We start from the raw sequence: 20,542 nt of genomic DNA on the forward strand, positions 1-20,542 counted from the left end.
TTGAAGAGAAAAGATAAATGTCAGCTGCCAGAGTTGTGATTGTATGGCAAGGAGGCCTGGACGATGAGAACCCTTTTTCTGAATTGGTTCCACCAATGTTTCTTTCTGAAGCCAGGAAGTAACTTGCCAGTAAGAAACCACCTTTTAAAGGTGGTATTGGACAATGCGCTTGCTCCCCACGCCCGCCCCCCGGTTCCTCCGCTGAGCCCCATGAATTCAACACTGAAGATGTCAAAGTGATCTACCTGCCCACAAACACAATGTCTCCAATTTGGCCTCTTGATCAGTCTTAAGGACCTTTATGGCTCATTACACACAGTACTACATGGAAAGGATTGTCCGTGTTCTAGAAGAGAATCCAAACCAGACATCATAAAAGCCTGGAAGGATTACACCATTGAAGATGCCACCGTTGTTACAGAAGAAGCCATGGAAACCATCTAGCCTGAAGCAGTGAATTCCTGCAGGGGAAAACTGTGTCTAGAGGTTGTACATGACTTCACAGGATTTATGATAGAGATTATGACATAGAAATCGAAGAAATCATGAAATAGATTGTGGACATGGCAAAAAGGCCAGGAGGTAAAGGGCTTCTTGGAGAAATTCCAGAATTAATAGGCACCACACCAGATGAATTAAGAGTTGTCTTGACAGACATGAGTCGTCTTCATGAACAAATTGACGTTAGATAATCTGGCAGAAGAATCCTGATTTATTCAAGACTGCTTTTGACTTCCTTTACAACATGGACCCTTCTATGATATGGGTGCTGAAACTAAAGTACGTGGAGGAAGAAAGATTGGCATTGTACAGAAAGCTTTTTAGAGAAATGAAAAAGCAAAAAAAGGTCAAATTATGAAATATGTATTTCTGTAAAGTTGCACCCGCCTCTTCTGCCTTCCTTTCTACCTTCTGCACCTCTTCCCCCCCATCACCCCTCGTCCTCCTCAGTCTACTCAACAGGAAGATGATGACAATAAAGACCTTTAGGATGACCCATTTCCATTTAGTGAAGAGTAATCATTATGCTGCACAGTTAATAAACATCTGTTGTGTCTTCATGTGAAAATATAATAACTGTATGGCAAGAACTATGCGAAACATTTTCTGTCCTCCTCATCATCACTGCTTAAGTGACAGGACAGATATATATATAATATATATATATATATATACATATATAATATATACAATATATATATGTCCTTATGATTTTCTTTTCTTTAGTTTATTATAAATAGAATATATAATACATATATAACAATATGTGTTAATAGACTGTTTCGGTTATTGGTAAGTCTTCTAGTAAGCAGGGGGCTGCTAAGTTTTTTGGGAGTCAACAGTTATATGCACATTTTCCACGGTGCAGGGGTTTGGTGCTCTTAACCCCACACTGTTCAAGGCTCAACTGTACAACTAAATCTACTCACAACACAATGTGCTATACCAGAAAGGGGTCAATAGAAGAGTCCACTGAAAATATTCTGCTGGACCAGTTAATGATTGCTTTACACACACACACACACACACACACAGTCACAAGGTAGCACTGAAGATCAGCGTTATCACCCTCTTCAAGTATAATCTGGACACTGGTGGATATACTTGCATGGCACGAGTTAGACTGCTCAGTTTTGGCAGTAAAATTATAGTCATTTTGTTGTTGCTGTTTTTTGATGGCTAGCATCTGATAAGCGGTAGAAATCTGGTAACCAGAAACAGTGATGCTCTGGATACTAACAGAGATGATGGAAACAACAGGATGAGCTGTGAAGGACGGTTGACAGGTGATACTCTACGGTGTTTTTTTTTTTTTTTTTTTTTTAATCTTAAGTTGGGTTCCCTGGGGACAGACTCTGAGATGGGGATTTGAGAGCAGAAAGGTCCGTGGGGGTGGGGGTTGTACTGGGGAAAACTACCACTAAAGTAGCGAGGGAAGAAGGACTGGGTGAGGGAAAGTGCTGAACCTGAGAACTGGGATGGCCCTTCAGAATTATCCCAAATTAAAGAAAGGGGGCTGGGCCTTTGTGTCCCCCTCACTGACTAGTCATTGCACGTGGACTGCCCTGGAGAGGAAGCATAGCCCTGTGTGTGACAGCTCCTTTCAACTGAAGGCAGTTCCCCAGAAGGGACGTGTCTGAGAGGCATCAGTGCCAAAACTCCCAGCAGGGGGTGGAATAAATACCTAAAGGGGTATCTGGACGGCCCATCACAGCATCCATTAAAACTGGCAAGTTTAAATAACAATATATTTAAGGAAGAGTAACTGGCATATAATCTGTACATAAAGGACATCCAATAAATATTTGTTGAATGAAGAATGGCTATTATGAAGGAAGAATGATAAGCGAAGGACTTAGACTTCATCAGAAGGGATTTAAATGAGGCTGTAGGAAAATACGGAATTATAACAGACCATGGAGAAAGCAGAAAACTTTAGCTCTCCTATCTGTATTGTGACTTGGTCATTGAATTAAATCGTTACAATGACTCAGATTCTGAATTATTCAGCCTTGGGGGAAAAGTAGAAGGTAAAGTTCCAAAAGGGGCTCTGATTTGGGGAATCGAGGTTCAAGTGAGCCCCCCTACCCCCACTGTAAAATAGCCACTATTGCACTACATGAGTTTGATAGGAAATTTCACATCTTTAAGTCTTTTGTGAAGCAGGAGAGTGAAGTGAAAAGCATCATTGATTGAATCTTTCCAAAATTAATGACTCTTTCCACTTGGAGCCCTTTCAACTAACATAATCATGATCTAAGGTTCTTTCTCAAGGTCATTTCTGAGTACATTCTGAGCGTTAGGACCCGCTCACCTTGCCGCTAGCAATTTAATCACAAAGACATTTCCCCAACATTACGCGTTCCTGCATTAGATGATGCCCCTTACTTTCCTCAACATCCACATTAAAAAAAAAAAAGGTATATAATTAGATGCTTGCACTGAATGAGTTTTACCCATGACTTACACGGTAATTTCAAAGATGCTTCACCTTCTTTTCTCAGTGGTCTTCAAACGAATGGGGATTCTAACAATCCACAAGTCTGTCTGTTGCTCAAGATTTATCCAGTTAAAGACTTAAAAATAATCTATTAAGTATCTTTAAGCTATCATGACACGAACAAAAATGCATAAATTCAATGTGCTAACTATAAATTGTTACTGTGACTCACCAATCTGTTCCTATAAAGATTAAATCATTTTTATATAGATCCCAAAAGCTCCTGTCATCTCCATGTATTTTAAAAAGAATCCCAATATTTCAAATAAACTATTTTTTAAAAACTTAAAAATATAAAGTGTGTTTAGAATTCATTTTTTAATGTAAAAGAGGAAGTCTTTTCTTCAAATAAAAAAGAATGTTAATCTTATTATGCAAAATGTATATTTTCTAGACATGCCTGTTTAACTCTTTCATTCAAAGTATTTGGGGAAGAATATTCTTTTCTGTCTGCAACCACAAATGTAACTTTTTGGTCACCTCAGAAATTGGTTTATTTTTAGTTTAAAGGACAGTCAGATCTCGTCCTGGCATCTTAATCTATATAAGTGTAGTTAAACAAGATGCTTCTATCTTGCAGGACTGACCCATTAGCCTGGATCATTGGCTTTGCCTGTGCAGGACATCTAGGACAGGAGACATACGGGCACACACCTATACACCCACCACATACACATGCATCTCCCCTGAAGCCTGAAATTCGACCAACAATAAATCCTATACCCTTTGTTGTAAGATTCGCACTTCTCATGGTCTTCTGTTAAAATATTCCTCAACAGGGTATCATTAAAGTGATGGGGTTGGCAGAGGCACAGTAATTTGTGTGTTTTCTGCGTGAAAGGGAAGAGGTGCAAAATGTTGCCAAGATAGAGGTCTGACGCATGAATCAGCACTGAAAGAAATTGAGAATAATCCAAAATAATGCAAAAATAATAATGGACTATTTACCATTATTTACATTTTTAAAGTTTATTTACTTATTTTAAGAGAGTGACCAAGCAGGAGAGGGACAGAAAGAGGAAGAGACAGAATCCCAAGCAGGCTCCACACTCAACGCTGAGCCCAATGCAGGACTCAACCTCACAACCTTGAGATCGTGACCTGAGCTGAAATGAAGAGTCAGACGCCCAACCATCTGAGCCACCCAGGTGCCCCAACATTATTATTTACTGACAGGCACTAACAAGGCACACGATACTATTTTCTTAAAGCTAGGGATAAAAGATAATGGTTGATATGGCAATGCGACTTCATTTAATGATTTTGTAGATTTGTTTTCCTTTTCTAATATTGTTAGTAACCTGGCTATTTTCAAGTGTGAGAATGACAAAGCCTTAATACAGGTCCATTCCTTCTTTTGCAGCACTAATGAAGTCATTGCGTGGCTAAACCTTGTTCTGAAGACAGCTTCAGTCTCAAGGAAGAAAATAACCTGGACTCCTATTCTGAAAGACTTGACCCGTAATATAAATCAGGGCACAAAAAACAGCACTGTCCAGTTGCAATGACTATCATGATGAGCCCCTGACCTTCAGCACTGAGTGCAATTGATCTAGCTATTACTGTTTACTTAATGGAAAAATCTCTCTCCTGCTTTCAGATTTGTCCCAAGGCTTAGCCACAAGAGTAAGATTTCTTTTTAAAATGCGAGTTCATTCATTCTACAGACATTGAGTATCTGTAAAGCGCCAGGCCCTGTGCTGGGGCAGGGGACCCTCGAATGAATTAGGTACAGTTTCCACCCTCAACTGCCGTGACCATAGCAAGTTTTTATCGCCTTTGCTCTCCCCAAGTGAGAATGGCCAACCCTCGAAACTACTGTAAATTCACCGTGTGTGAGATTCAAGCCCAGCTTTCACAAAGCCTCTCAAATTCAGCTGGTGTTTTTATGGTGCTTTTTCATACATTCTTAATTTTGTTTTTCTCAGCTTTTCAAGTTTTAACTTTTTTAAAAATATGGACCTCAGATAACCAAGTTTAAGATGATTGTAGACTTGAGTTTATGATATTATCATCAATCCACAGAACACCCTCTTATAGAATGCCCTGCAGTTTAACTTTTTTCCTCTATGATCTTTGGTCACTAATTCCACACCTCCCTCCCCCCGAGACAGCTTCTAGAATATATTTAAAGTGTGTTCTTTTATTCTACTTTTATACACACACACACACACACACACACACACAGAAGCTTTGAACAATTTGGGCATGGAGCATGTTTAATTTACATAAATGATACTGTGGTATAAATATCTTTCTAACTTTTTCTATTCAACATTTTTTTTAAAGATCTATCCATGTTACTGAATATACATCTAAGTTACTGTTTTTTATACTCCATAACATATCATCCTATGCATGCATTGGTAAGTTTACCAATGGCAATGGCTGTCATGAGCATCAATACACTTTTTCCTTGAGCACCTGAATGACTTTCTGAAGAAATATCCAATAGTACAATTGCTAGCGTGTGTATAATTGGTAGATATGTACATAGTCAATTTCAATAAATTCAGTGAAATTATTTTCCCAAATAGCTGCCTGAAGGTCTCCATTTTTCTACATCTTCACCAGCATTTGATATTGCATGACTTTTTAGTTTTTGTCTTATGATTATAGATTGGCATTTTATTGATGCCTTAATTAGTATTTTCTTTTTTAAAAAACAATTTTTAAAATTTTATTTTTGAGAGAGAGAGGGAGACTCCAGGCTCCAGGCTCTGAGTGCTCAGCACAGAGCCTGACTTGTGGCTTGAACTCATGAACTGCAAGATCATGACCTGAGCCAAAGTTGGATGTTTAACCGACTGAGCCACCCAGACGCCCCTTAATTAGTATTTTCTGGATTTTTATGCTGTTTGAGCATCTCTTAATAATTATTACCCATTTAGGGGCGCCTGGGTGGCGCAGTCGGTTAAGCGTCCGACTTCAGCCAGGTCACGATCTCGCGGTCCGTGAGTTCGAGCCCCGCGTCAGGCTCTGGGCTGATGGCTCGGAGCCTGGAGCCTGTTTCCGATTCTGTGTCTCCCTCTCTCTCTGCCCCTCCCCCGTTCATGCTCTGTCTCTCTCTGTCCCAAAAATAAATAAAAAACGTTGAAAAAAAAAAATTAAAAAAAATAATTATTACCCATTTAGGGTTTTCTTACTGTGAATTGCCTATTCCAAGATGTTGCCTATTTTTTATTGTTTTTTCTCACTTTGTAGGAGGAGGGCTGACTTAACTAATCCTACCAAGAATATTATCCAGTTTCTCCTTTTAAAAATGTGTTACATAGAATATTTTTTCTTTAAGCCTTTAACACTAGGAAAGCTATTCAATTCTCATAGTCAACTTTTTTTTTGGTATGGCTTTCAGCCATTTAACATGTAATCACAGCTATATTTACCCTTTTAGTGAGGGTACTTGGATTCTTGTATTTTCTCTGAACCCAATTTACTTCAGTGTTATCACCTTTTTTATGTTTCTTGTCATAACCTAACTCAAAAAGATGTTTTGAAGGAGTCAGGCATAATTGAATCAATACATTTATTTTTTCAAAACGTACTGGTTTAATTCTTCTCCTTATTATGACAGAATGCACTCCCACTCACTTGGAATGACAATAGGTTATTAGAATTAGAAGACTCTGGAGATCAACTGGTTCAAACACACATTTTAGGTAGGAGATAGAAGATGGCTGAGGTCATCTGAAATTGTTCAGGCAGTACAGGCAGAGACAAAAATAGAATGGCCTAGCACTGAATCTGGTTTTTCATTTCTTTCTATTTTACCAAATTATATTTGAAAACAATTTTGCATTTTATACTTAATCAAAAAGGTACATACATGGGGACATGTGTTCATATGTATGCGCATCTATGTGAAAGTGTGTTTGTATTTTGTAAACTCATGAATTTCTGTTTTTCCCCTTTGGCATTTATCTCTCTGTGACTGTTATGAGCCTTCTGATCTTGTACCTCTCCCATCTTTCCAAAAGCTTTTTATAAATTTTGAGTCTAATCGAGAAGTGCAAAATTACAAGCCATGCTTTGGAAGTCAAATTTAAACTCCTCTCTTTGGTAATCTCTGAGATAGTCAGTATATAAAAATATCATCCAACTTACTAATTATTTGGGTGTTGGCTCTGTTCTTAAGTCATCCATGAATTACTCCCTTTTTAGATTACTTAGCAGCATCAGAAAGATTCTCGCTCAGTTTTAGGATTGGAAGGGAAAGTTGTGGTTGAGTGTGGAGCTTCCAGTGATGGAGGCCTGACCTCACGCCCTGTGGAAACTCAGCCTCCCTGATAGGGCCAGAGCAGACAGGAAACAACACAGCTGGCAGGCTTCCACTTTCTGACTTGGGCCAAGTGAATATTACTGCCGGAATTATCAATACTAAGGTTTTTCACTAAGTATTTTCTTCTGTGTTCATCAAGACAAGAAAAAGACAAATTCTCCTCTGGCTCTGAAAGCTTGGATAGGAAGCAGCAACATGCCCATCATGTTCATATGTTCTTGGCCAAAGCAACTCATGTGGCCACAGCTAACTCTGGACAGCTAGAGGAGTATGGTCCTTTATGTACTGGAAAGGGGAGACCAGAAGTGTTTGGTGAAGAGCATACCATTGGCTGTCACACTTGGAAAGCCTCACTTTTGGTGGGATGGTGATGATAGAAATACCTCTTTGTCCTTATAGAGTATTGCTGTGTCTAACCAAGGAGCACCCAGGGCATGCCTGGAGATGGGAAAGGGCACTGGATTTGATTGTGGGCTGTAGTGTCTGAGACCTAGAAGGCTGACCCATAAGACTATAATCCAGGAGTAAAACAGAAACCATGAGTTGGGTAGGCCATGCTACTGAGTCAACGTCAAAGGACCAGAAGGAGAGAGCAAGACACAAACAATGGGCAAATTGGATAAGATCATCACCTAACCTACCTGCTCTCCCTTTTCCACAGATACCTCTTGTGCACTAAGGAGCATGTACAATTCCAGGTTTTAGAGATTTAGCAGTGAATAAGACAACTGGAAGATAAATGACAGAAGGGACATCTGAGGCCTGGAGCGTGTACAGGGAAAGAGCTCTGACCATGTCCAAAGTCAGGGTGTGCACACCCTACACATCACTGAGTATTTCACCTCTCATTTGCTATATGCAGAAGCACAGGTGAGTATTGCTGTTATAACCATTTTCCCAATGCGGTAACAGTACCTCAGGGTAGTAAAAGTGACTGGCCCATGGTCCCGTAATTGATTCAACTCTTGGTTCTCTGACTCCAAAGGCCCTTTTGCTTTACTTTTACTATGACACTGCTGTTCCCCACACAACACAAGTATCAAATGAAAAGTTTCTTCAATTTAGATCTTTACCTTCTACAGTTGGCATTTTGTACTGAAGTCTCACTTATAGCTGGCAGTTACAAATGAAAAGAACCATATATGGAGAGAATGTTAATTTAACCATAACCTTATTCATTCGTTCATTTATTAACATATATATTTATTATATTATTGATATTGTATATATTATTTATATATAATTTGTATATTTATTAACATATATATATTCACATCATATATATATATACACATGTACATCATATATATATATACACATGTATAACACATACATAAATATGTATATATACACACATGTATATTACATATATATGTGTGTGTGTGTGTGTGTGTGTGTATATATATATATATATATATATACAGGATACTTCCTGGATTCTTTACATGACCACTAAGAAACTCTTCAGACTGACATTTTTCAGTTGCCAAGGAAATCAGGAGTATTTTTAGAAAATTGTTACTTTGATCTGAAACAATCTCTTGTTAGGATCCAAGCAGTCCCATCTCTAAAATAGCCAAATACTCCCATCTCTAAAATAGCCAAATACAGCCAGCCACAAGACGAGTAACTCCAAATCTGTTTCCTTATTGTGGGAAGTGAGTCTTAGTGTCAAAACAGTGCCTGCTCTTCCCAGACTTTCCACGTTGACAGGGTTATGTCGAAGCATGCTCTCCAGCCCGTGCAGCTTCGACTGTGCTTATGAAAGGCAAGGATGTTTCTCAAACGTATTCTTCTTGACCTCCGCCATGCACACACACAAGTTAGCGTGAGCTGAATTCAGCCTAAGAAGTGCTAGGCTAAGGCTTCTAAACTGTTGCAAACCATTCTTGGGGTAAGTTGGTGGCTTTTCGTCTAAAAGGGTCACACAATGTCCCTTGTTCGCGCAGTTTGAGGTATCTAGATTCTCACATGCCATTCCACGTAAGGAATAAAAAGGATTTTAAAATGCTGCATCAAGGAAATGATGAAGCCAAATCTGCTTTTCCTGGTTTGGAATAGTTTTTATGCTTTTCAGGGTAGAACACTTAACCCTCATCATCTATTGGGTAAGAAATACTTAGGGGTTGAGTATTATCAGGGAGTTAAAAAATACCAAATAGAATAGTTTAGAAAATAAGTGTTTCTGAGTCTGCATTACCAATTAGAAGAAGGAGCTTTGATCATAAGCAGTCACTTCTGCTTCTTTAGATTTTAAAAAGCACCAGGAGATCATAGCATACACCGCTATCCATTTAGTAGTGCCCCCTGTCCTACTTCTGATTCTTTGGTCACACAGTGACTTTCTGGGCTGTGATCTTTAGATCATTTAGTGCAACTGCCTCTCAGAAAAGGGATGCAAACATCTTCTCCTTGGCCTTAGTCCTGAAATATCTCACAAAACGAATGTTATCAGTTGGCATTTGGTCTTGGGAGTCTCAGAGTTTTGTTACTTCGCAAGGTGTCATTGTTATTAAGACGTGAATTGTAGGGGTGGTGGTTCAGCCCCAGGGAGACTCAGTCTGCATAGGGGAGCCGTCCCAGCAGTGCAGAAGCAGAGTGTGTCCGGGGGGTTGGTGGTGGGGGAGCCAGATAGATAGCCGCCTGCTTCCTGGATCCACCCAGATTCTACTGCAACCACACTGCTGTTCTTAGGTTCAATGCCAAGGGTATGCTATGTCAGTGCAATCAGGGGCTAGATAATGGAAATCAGCATGCTCTCTTTGAGAAAAGTATGGAGACTTGCGAGGTTTTTACTATGCACCTACCATATGACTTCTCTGAGTCTCAACTGCCCATTTTTTTTTAAATGTTTATTTATTTTTGAGAGAGAGACAGAGAGAGACAGAGCATGAACGGGGGAGGAGCAGAGAGAGAGAGAGGGAGACACAGAATCTGAAGCAGGCTCCAGGCTCTGAGCTGTCAGCACAGAGCCCAACGTGGGGCTCGAACTCACAGACCATGAGATCGTGACCCGAGCCAAAGTCGGACGCTTAACCGACTGAGCCACCCAGGCGCCTCTCATCTGCCCATTTGAAAACAGGAATAATAATATGCTGTATTAAGGTTAAATGAAATGGCATATTTTACTTTGTAGCCCAGAATATGGAGCATGCTAAGTATTCAAAAAATGTTAGTTCCCTCACTCTCCCTCTCTTTTCCTTAGTGTCACCAGCTGGACTTCAAGACCGGATTTTGGCTGCCTAACTGCCTGTACTTACCAAACTTTGTCTCACATTTTTCCTTAAGCTTTTCCTTCCGGTTTATCTCTTAATTCAGGCAAAAGACCCCACAGCATAGCATCCTGTGATGGAAAGCAAAACTACGTCTCAAGCAATAATGACTGTCTGGACAAAGAGTTGGGCAGCCCAGACCACTGGGGTGATGAGATGAGATTGTGCTTAACTCCTGACTCAGTCTGTGCAGATGGACCATGGACCGACCCATGGAGTGACCCATATTTACCTCGTCCTCATTCTAATACTAAAACTAGCCTCCCTGGAACTTCCAGGAGGAATACAAGCCTCATTTACATAACATACAATGTATGAATAGGCATGTTTTCTTAAGGCACTGTAGGACCTTATGCCTGTCTCTACAAATGATAAGGATGCCCTTTTAAAATATTCTTTCTAACCCTACATAAAAGGAACCCATCCACCCTTGCTCAAGGAGTCATGGTTTTGGAAGTTATTCCCTACGATCGCCTTGGATGTGCTGCAAATAAAGTTTCCTCTGTTTGACGACTCACCTGATGCAGTTTCTATCTGTGACTCACCAAGGAGTGAACTCACATTAGTTCGGTTACAATAGAGGGAGGTAAGTTTTGCAGTTCTTGTTAACACAGATTCACTTGCTAAGTAAAATTTTTATTTATTTGAGATCAACTTAGAATATCATTGTTAGGAAAACAGAAACATAGCAAAGTAGAAGCAAAAACACACCACAGTTTATGGTGACGAAAGTGATTTACTTTCCAGGTCAGCAGCACTGGGCAAAGCCTGAGTAATAAATGACCTTGAATAATATTGATTTTACTTAAAGCTGAACTTTAAAACTATTCTTTGTGGTCCCTTCATGATGGTTTTGCCTAAGTAGCACGTGATGGCCATGCCTTCCCTAATTGGCCTTTGATAAGCCAATCTGTTTCAGTCTCATCTACTTCAATACAAATGAAAAAAAAAAATCATTTCAATCTGGCGAAGAATAAAGTGTGTCTTTCCTAGAAACAGCTGAAAACCAAATAGAACCAAATAGAACCAAATAGAACAGCTGGAACCAAATAGAAAAATTTAGAATAAAACCCAAAGCAGCCGAGATGATTCTAAAAATTTAGCTCCTTTCCCTTATGAAGTGCTAAGAATGCAAGTGGAGTTTTACACTGTAGGGGTCAAGGGCAGGCTATCTCAAGATGGGCCACTTTGGCATGAAGATTATTTTGATTTAAAAGCAATCAAATCCCAGCAGATTCAGGAAAAGCTCTTGACCTCCCTGCCAACTGGCTGCAAGAGAGCTATCAACAGAGATACCTGTTTACCTAAGAAGCTGGTCTATATAATAGGGCACCTTTTGTTTTCCACACACTTCCTCGCAATGGTCATTTTCCCCTTTGTGTATCCTCCTACCCCTATCCTTAGCTCATACAGCATCATGCTGCCTGTCTTTGGAATTTCCACGTTTGTGTGGATTCCCTGCACCTATACTATTAAATTTGATTTTCTCCTGTTAATCTGTCGCATGTCAATTTGGTTCTAAGTCCAGCTAGGAGTCCAGCTTGAAGGGCACAGGAAATTCTTCCTCCCCAGCACGACTGAAAGCAAATAAATATACAGGGAACCATCTCTCTGTGTTGATATGCGTACCTATTCCTTTTGTGTTTCTACGCAGTATTTTTTTAAGGAAATATAAAAGCCCATGGCAGATCATAAAATTAACACCGTGTGGGGCGCCTGGGTGGCGCAGTCGGTTGAGCGGCCGACTTCAGCCAGGTCACGATCTCGCGGTCCGTGAGTTCGAGCCCCGCGTCGGGCTCTGGGCTGACAGCTCGGAGCCTGGAGCCTGTTTCCAATTCTGTGTCTCCCTCTCTCTCTCTGCCCCTCCCCCGTTCATGCTCTGTCTCTCTCTGTCCCAAAAATAAATAAAAAAAAAAAAAAAAAAAAATTAACACCGTGAACACATTACCTTGCTCTGTTCTATGGGATCTCAGTGTCCTAAGCTGAATTCAACTTCCTATTTCAATTGGCAGCAAATAAACTACTATCAGACCTTGCACAGTTTTTAATAAATGCATGGACAAAGCACGCCACACCATGTATTGAAATAATGCACCATATCAAATGAAATAGAAACCTCAAACTGTTAGTGCCTCTCACTCGTGAAAAGTGAAATCTGTTACAGCAACGCCCCTTTACCCTTATCGCTCCTAGTAGTAGGAATTTCCGGGAATGAGGTACGGGGTGTCATCTTGTGTTCTAGATTATTGAAGTTCCACATTTAAGTGCGGCGCCCTTTTACTGTAAGTGGGCGTCCGTGATGGAGAGTTTTCTTGAACGTACCACGTATGTTTGTGCCTCATGGATTAAAGGAGCCAAATGCCGTCTAACCTCCTCTTAGGGCTCAGTTATTAATGGATACAGGAGGTAAGAAACTCAGACAGGATTCCATTCCCCAGGCCCATGCCGTATTTTCTACTTGAACTTCAAGGTGGTGAGCGACTTGCTAACAGTCACCCAGGTGCGCACTACAGGGGCTCACCCTCAAATCTAGGCTTCCTAATGCCCACTCTCACTGCTCTTTCTCGTACAGGGTAATTCCCAATTATATTGTATTTTGGGCACTTGTCACATCCTTTGCTGTGCACAGTCTTCCCGTAGATTCACCCATGCCTCATTCCCTCACCTACTTCAGGGTTTTTCCTTACCTGTCACCTTTTCAGTAAGGTCCTCACCCGGGGCCCCATCTAAATTTGTAACCCTCTCTCTGCCCCCAAATTGCTTTCACTTTCTCTGATTTTTTTTTTTCCCCTCTGCAGCGGCTATCACCTGCTGACCTCACATAGGTAGATTCTACTTAATTTTGCTGATCGTCTTTCTCCTCACACGAAGATGTAAACTCTGTGAAGAGAGTTTTCCTGTCTGTTTTGTTCATGACCGCATTCCCGGTGGGAGAACAGTGTCTGATAACTAGTAGGTGCTCAGTGAGTGTTTATTAAAGAAATCACTGGACTGAATGATTGTAACTTCGCAGAAGTTTGATTTCTGAATAAGCCAGGTGTTGTCATGTTAATAACATGGGGGTTTCTGGACTGTTTCCATGTTGGTAGAGAAGGTTAAGAAATTATTTGTTAAAGGAAGCACTCTGGTTTTAAAAAAAGTAGCTGAGTTTTATCCGGTTAATGTATAGCATAGACTTGATTTCCTTTTGGATGCTATAATAAAATATATGTTGCGCTTACAAAAATATTTGCATGAAACTATTGAAAGCATTGATGACTGTGGCATCAGTGAAGCTACATTTTGAACTAAAATGATGACCTACTTGTGCAAATCCCTCTATAAGTCTACCCAGCAGGTGCACAGTGTTTCAGTCTGTCTCCCCCCAAGTGGCCTTGCTCGTTCAATAGAGAGCTCACGTGACCGCTTTCAAGCTACTTGATGGGAAGTCAACCACAGTGTCTAAGAACCATTTGTAAAAACCCTAGCGGTAGCTGCATAGTTTAAAGAGTTCTCTTCAGCAAGGTACATTAAAGAGCTTCACAACAGAGTTTCAAAGGAGGACGAGTCTTTGACGAATCTGTCTAAAAATAATGAAAAATATAATGAATGCTAAGAAGTTCTTTGCAGCTTTTATCGTAAGGGATAATTGGAAGGAACGTAACACTTTAACAGTAAGGAAGTAGGTAAGTAAACTGCTGATTGGAAAATAGTGTTTCAGTTATGACTACGAGACCATAGAGCACTTTGGAAAATCTTAGGAAATAATATTAAACTCTTTACATATTGGAAACCGCATGTGGTGACTGAGACCATGCAAAAATAGGAGTGGGGACAAACTGGAAGATGACATTTTAAGAAATAAGCAAAATGATTTATTGTCTTTATGTTCCCGGGCTTGAAACTTCATATTATAACTAATAAAACAATAAAAAAGAGAAACGTATTGATCATGGAGCAAAAGTGTTAGCAGTTTACCTAAGGTAACTAAGGGGAAGTCAATTCATATGGGAGGCGAGTACTGATATTCTCAGACTAACATTTGAAAGGGATTTCCCAAACTATGTCTTTAAGATTTTCCAGATAATAATAGCTGTATCACTCACACACACAAAGGAATGTTTGATTACAGAAGATTTTACTCCTATTGGAGATTTATGATACAGCTAAGAATTCAAGGATCCAAAAATTTCTGTAGTAAAATAAACAGTGCAATTATACTTTATTTTTTCCCCAAATTATCTGACCAAGTGCCATTTTTTCCTAGTCAACCTGTGGATAACCTGAGAAAGACCACCATTCTGTAGAGCGCCAGTAGGGAACAGCTACCTTGGTTTTTCTCCAATGAAGGTTTGAATATAAGGAAAAGTATAAGAAATCAAGAAAAAAAAGAGGTTGAGTCGTTGGGTCCAGGTTGCTTTATTTCTGAAAGTTGTCTGAGGAAGACTGACCTTGTGTCTAATTGCTGGAATCAGGAGGCAAAAAGGCAACTTTCCTCTAAAAATAGAAGTGATGTGGTGCCTGGCTGGCTGAGTTAGTAGAGCATGCAATTCTTGATCTCGGGGTGGTAGCTTTGAGCCCCACATTGGGTGTGTATGTTACTTAAAAAAAATAAAATCTTAAAAAAAATAAAAATAGAAGCAGCCTTGTAAGAGTCTGTCCTTAAAGACCTTGCAGGACTGAGTCCATTCCACAGGCACATGAGCCATTGGGGAGCCATAGTCTTAGGGATTATCGAATGGAGTTAGGAGCAAGTAGGAAAGTTCCAGAACCTGAGTATCCCCATCATACTTTGTACTGCCCATGATTAGAGTGGTATTAATTTTCTTAGGGATTGTTCTCAGGAGCTTGTGAACCCCGTCATCCCTCCCTCCTTTTGCCTCTCTCTCCCTCTCTTAGTAAGCTTCTTGATAACAACCATTACGTTCACCTTTGTATCCACAGTGACTGGAACTGAGTTGGTGTTGAATGAATACCCACTGAATTAACAACAGAAAGAGGGAATGAATGAATGAATGAATGAATGTTCTTGTGCTCTACAGAATGTTGGACCCAATGCACTCAAAACTGATTCCCAGTGTAGCTCTCAAATAAAATAGTCAAAAAATCAACTTTCTCTATTTCCATTAGATTAGAGTGTTTTAGAATAATAGTTTTCAAACTTTCCCTAATTTAAGCTCTGCTTATTAAATTCACATTTATTTTTAATTTTATAATATAGGCTATGGTAAAACATTCACACATTTCAGAAAAAGGTAACTCATCTCCTAATTACCAACAGCTGGAACCTTATAGTTGGAACCTTATAGTTGGGCTAGGAACCTTATAGTTGGTTGCATACATAAGACCACTGTTTTTGAGGTCTATTTTAGGAACTATGGATTACTTAAAATTGTTTTCAGTAACTATAGAGGATCCCATAAAATGATTATGCTAAAAGCAATTTGCATTGCTATTGATAGACATTCAGGATGTTACCAAGATTTACTATTATGAGAAATGCAGCAATGAACACCCTTGTATCTTAGATTCGATATTCAGAAAGAAAACCGTTTAATCATCAATTTTTTTTTTTTTTTTTTTTATTTATTTTTGGGACAGAGAGAGACAGAGCATGAACGGGGGAGGGGCAGAGAGAGAGGGAGACACAGAATCGGAAACAGGCTCCAGGCTCCGAGCCATCAGCCCAGAGCCTGACGCGGGGCTCGAACTCACGGACCGCGAGATCGTGACCTGGCTGAAGTCGGACGCTTAACCGACTGCGCCACCCAGGCGCCCCTAATCATCAATTTAAAAACTGAAAATTTAAAAATTCGGTTGGCAAACTGTCAACCCAAAGAAATGGCTCACCAAATTTACTTTCCTACCAGCAATGTAGAACATACGCATTTTCAATATTTGTGCCAAAATATTTTTATTACCCAATTTACTTTGTTTTTAATCATTTGGGTGCAAGAATGATATCTTATTTTATACTTCCCGGATTAGTACTGAAGTTTGCCAACTTGCAGGCAGCGTTTGTCACTGTATTAATTTTAGCCAATCTTAAAAACAAAACGTCATTGCTATGAATTGTCTAGTCCTGTTAGAAATTATTGTAAGCAAAACTGTACCTTTGAATTATTCACAAACAGACAATGTCTATTCATGGGGCTCCTCAGAAGATCTGTAGTATTACATGTTTTATCAAGTTCAGTAGGAGGCTGCAGCTTGCCTTTATAGCCAAGTTGGTCACTTTTCTGGACACACAGTCCTTATTTCAAGAAAACATCACTTCTTCTGCTTTCTTTTTTTTTTACGTTTATTTTTGAGAGAGAGAGAGAGCCAGCGAGCATGAGCAGGGGAGGGGCAGACAGAGAGGGAGACACAGAGTTTGAAGCAGGCTCCAGGCTCCCAGCTGTCAGCACAGAGACCGATGTAGGGCTTGAATTCGTAAACCTCGAGATCCGGACCTGAGCCAAAGCTGGATGCTCAACCACTAAGCCACCCAGGTGCCTCTTTTCTGCTTTCTAAGTGAGTCTTCCTTCACTAATATCACCCGATTGTGGACAGATATGTTTATAATGAATTCTGTAGCCTGGGTGGCTAGTGCGGTACATTGCCAACAAATGTAATTGTAATGGGTTTAACAACCTGGTCTTATTTCCCCCCACGCTAAACATTAATTCTGCCATCATTCAAAAAAAAAAAGAAAAAAAGAAATGACAGAATCTTCTTACGCTGTCAAGCAGCATACTCGTGATTACAAGCAGAAAAAGGCTATTGTGATCAAATGGTAAAAAAGTTATCAGTTGAGTTATCTAATAATCATGGTATATAAAAATCTCTCTTTTTTATAAGAAGAACCGAATGGTATAGACAGTACTCGGGTGAAAGAATTACTGGAGACAAAGGCATTAGTTAAGATGCTTTAGACACACACACACACATACACACACACACACAGCCTGAACAGTAATCACATGGTGTTGGATATTTTTTGAACTAATCTTTTTGGAAAATAGGTTATTAAGGTAAGAAAACAATCGCAGAAAGAAACTTATACCTCTTTATTATTCTCAAACCATATTTGTCCTGAACAATTCTATTATTTTTAAAGCAATGGGTTTGCTTCTAAATAAAAGATCATTAACAAGGGGAATACAAACTCCCATTGTAGGGCAACTTAATGCTTAGACTCTGGGGTAGTTTGGTTTCCTTTTTATTTTTCCACCCAAGGAACTTTTCAATTAGTAAGCATAAGAAAAGTTACTGTATATCACTCATTATTCATTGATTTGATGAAAATAAATCGGATAATTTCAGATTGAAGAAAATTTGTTTCGCTTAAGGTATTTTTTAGAGAATGGTATTTTACTTCTATTACAACCTGAAATTCTTCCAGTGTCCATCCCTCACAAACGATCTTCCTGAATTTCATAATCATGTGAGAAAAATCCTTCACTGAGAATCAGGAGATTGTATTCCTATCTGGGCTGTGACACTAAACATCTGTGTGTCACCAGCATAACTTACAGGATTATTTTTCTGAACTTCTGTGTCTTATTGAGTAAAACAATGACTGACTCCACTGGGAGAGAGAGATACAAACTCAATTTCCTTGACTTGTCTCCCAACATTAACAATTATTTTAGAGATTTCACCCGAAGGTAAATATTTCAAGCGTTTCTTGAAGTCCTGAGTTATTTGCAAGATGTGTCCGTGGCTGCTACATTTTAACCACCAGCACAACTGTCCACGTATGGGGCACATACATCTCAGTTCACCGAATCCTTCCCTGACCTGTTTCATTTATTTATATTTATGTACTGAAGACCCTACATGCAATCTGTGTCAACTAAAGGCTGGACAAAAATCTATGGAGGCTTTATGCTCTCAGAGTCAGAAGGTTGAGGTTCCAAAGGATTTACTGGTGAGACATCAGGAAAATCTCACGCTTACTGTGTCCAGTGTGAGTCACCCTCTTCAGGTCTCCTTATTCTCTCTCACAGGCACTCAGTTACAGGTTTCTCTGGAAACCTTCCGCCTTTTACCTCTGCAAATGCCTCACAGGTCTCTCCAAGCTTTATGTTTTGTGTCTGTTTTGGAGGGGCCTAGGGCAGTCTGCCCCAACATGGGCAGTGAACATGATTTTGAATTAAAAGTGTACAAAACCCAGCAGATGCAGAAAAGGCTCTCTTCCAGGACCCCAACTGCCTAAGTTTACTTCGGAAAGGAGAACCTGTACCAGGAAGAGAGCTAATAACAGACTCTCCTTTACCTGAGAAACTTACGTGCATGGTAAGCAACCCTTGTTTTTCAAAACATCTCCTTTCACCTTCCTGCTAATAGCCTTCTCCCTTTGGTATCTTCAGACCCTACCCATCTCCTTAGCTCAAATAAGGTTCATGTTGCCTCGTTGTCTTTGCAATTTCATGTTTGTATGGATTCCTTGTATGTACACCTATTAAATTTGATTTTCTCCTATTCATCTGTCCCGTCAATTTGATTCTAAATCCACCTAGAAGGACCTTAAAGGGAAGGTCTTCCTCTGCGACAACTCAAGTATTCTAACCTTACCATCTTTTCATACTCCCCTCTCATTTCTAGATTTTATTCTTTACAATCCTGGTAGACTTGATATTTCAGTAATCTTTCTCTACTAGGCTGCTTTACCAAGAGTAGGGAGTCTGGGCTCTTACTGGTTCATACAGGCAGTTGGGGACCAGTGTTGTTCAATTCCCCACTCAGCCATGGCTCCTAAAAACCCCAGCCTGTGACAACGCACCAGCTTGTTGCCAAGGACAATCACAGAAGAGGGGGGTGGAGCGGGAGTAACACAATTACTATTGGGCAAGGAAAGTTTGACCTGTTTATGGGATTTATTTTATGAAACTCTCCATTTTACATGAAAGACACAGACACCTACAGAATTAAATAACCTGCTTGGTTTTAAAGATTGACTTTGAATATAGATTAAAAACAAATCTCGACAAGAGGCAAAAGGAAAACTTGAGCACTGAGAGCAGGTTAATAGCTTCAAAGCAGGTGAAGAGTCATTAGATAAGTAAAGGACGCGTAGAGTGTGGATAAGAATGAAGGAGGGGGCACCTAACTGGCTCATTCCATTAAGCGATGGACTTCAGCTCAGGTCATGATCTCACAGGTTTGTGAGCTCCAGCCCGCATTGGGATATCTACTATCAGCACCGAGCTCCACTTTGGATCCTCTGTCCCCTTCTTTATCTCTGTCCCTCCCCTGCTCCCCCCCCCTCTCAAAAATAAACAAACATTTAAGAATGAAGGAGGAAAAACCCAGACTGGGGGCTAAAGAAGTCTTCTCCAGTTGATAACCATGGCTTTGCACCCACCAGAAGAATTTTTAATTTGTATTAAACCTGTAAAATTCTGAACAGTTTTTGTTAGCACTTAAAGAAAAGTGACTTGAAGAAGCTTAGAAGCATAAATTATCAGACAGAAATAGCCTCAGCATATTTAAGATAAAAGCCGCCAGAGAGAACAAATACTAAATGTCTTTGGAGTCTATTAATTCCAGCCCCTACTCAAGGAATTTTCAGCATGATCACAGAGTTATATACTTGAATAACACAAATCCAACTATTACTGGTTCCTACCTAGCTACATGACTATATAATATGTTATATTGTCCAATTTTGAAGTATGCTGGCTCTTAGAAACCAGCTTTTAAGTCTCATGTCTCCTAACAGTATTTATTTATTTATTTTAAAATTGTTTTTAATGTTTTATTTATTTTTGACACAGAGAGAGAGACAGAGCATGAGCGGGGGAGGGTCAGAGAGGGAGGGAGACACAGAATCCGAAGCAGGCTCCAGGCTCTGAGCCATCAGCACAGAGCCCGATGCGGGGCTCGAACTCACAGACTGCGAGATCATGACCTGAGCTGAAGTCGGACGCTCAACCGACTGAGCCACCCAGGCGCCCCTCTCCTAACAGTATAAGTCCACCATTATTTTCCATTTATCTTCATATTGTGCCTATCTCACTTACTTAG

At 39.9% G+C, this 20,542-nt stretch overlaps 1 protein-coding gene and 1 long non-coding RNA gene across 10 annotated transcripts in view; one reads left to right on the plus strand and one right to left on the minus strand.

The window, feature by feature from the left end:
- DLGAP1 (DLG associated protein 1) overlaps positions 1 to 20,542 on the minus strand; it is a 908,014-nt gene that overhangs the window by 498,353 nt on the left and 389,119 nt on the right. The window lies entirely within an intron of this gene.
- LOC131490344 (uncharacterized) lies at positions 1,355 to 13,548 on the plus strand. 2 transcript variants are annotated; one of them, XR_009251045.1, is made up of 5 exons: positions 1,355 to 1,787; positions 4,365 to 4,627; positions 7,942 to 8,150; positions 10,969 to 11,138; positions 13,351 to 13,548. It is a non-coding gene; the product is annotated as an uncharacterized LOC131490344 (long non-coding RNA). The 2 variants fall into 2 exon arrangements; XR_009251044.1 differs by lacking the exon at positions 1,355 to 1,787 and adding an exon at positions 3,845 to 4,149.

Source organism: Neofelis nebulosa, chromosome 11 (assembly GCF_028018385.1).
Source record: "Neofelis nebulosa isolate mNeoNeb1 chromosome 11, mNeoNeb1.pri, whole genome shotgun sequence".
In the NCBI taxonomy this organism is placed as follows: domain Eukaryota; kingdom Metazoa; phylum Chordata; class Mammalia; order Carnivora; family Felidae; genus Neofelis; species Neofelis nebulosa.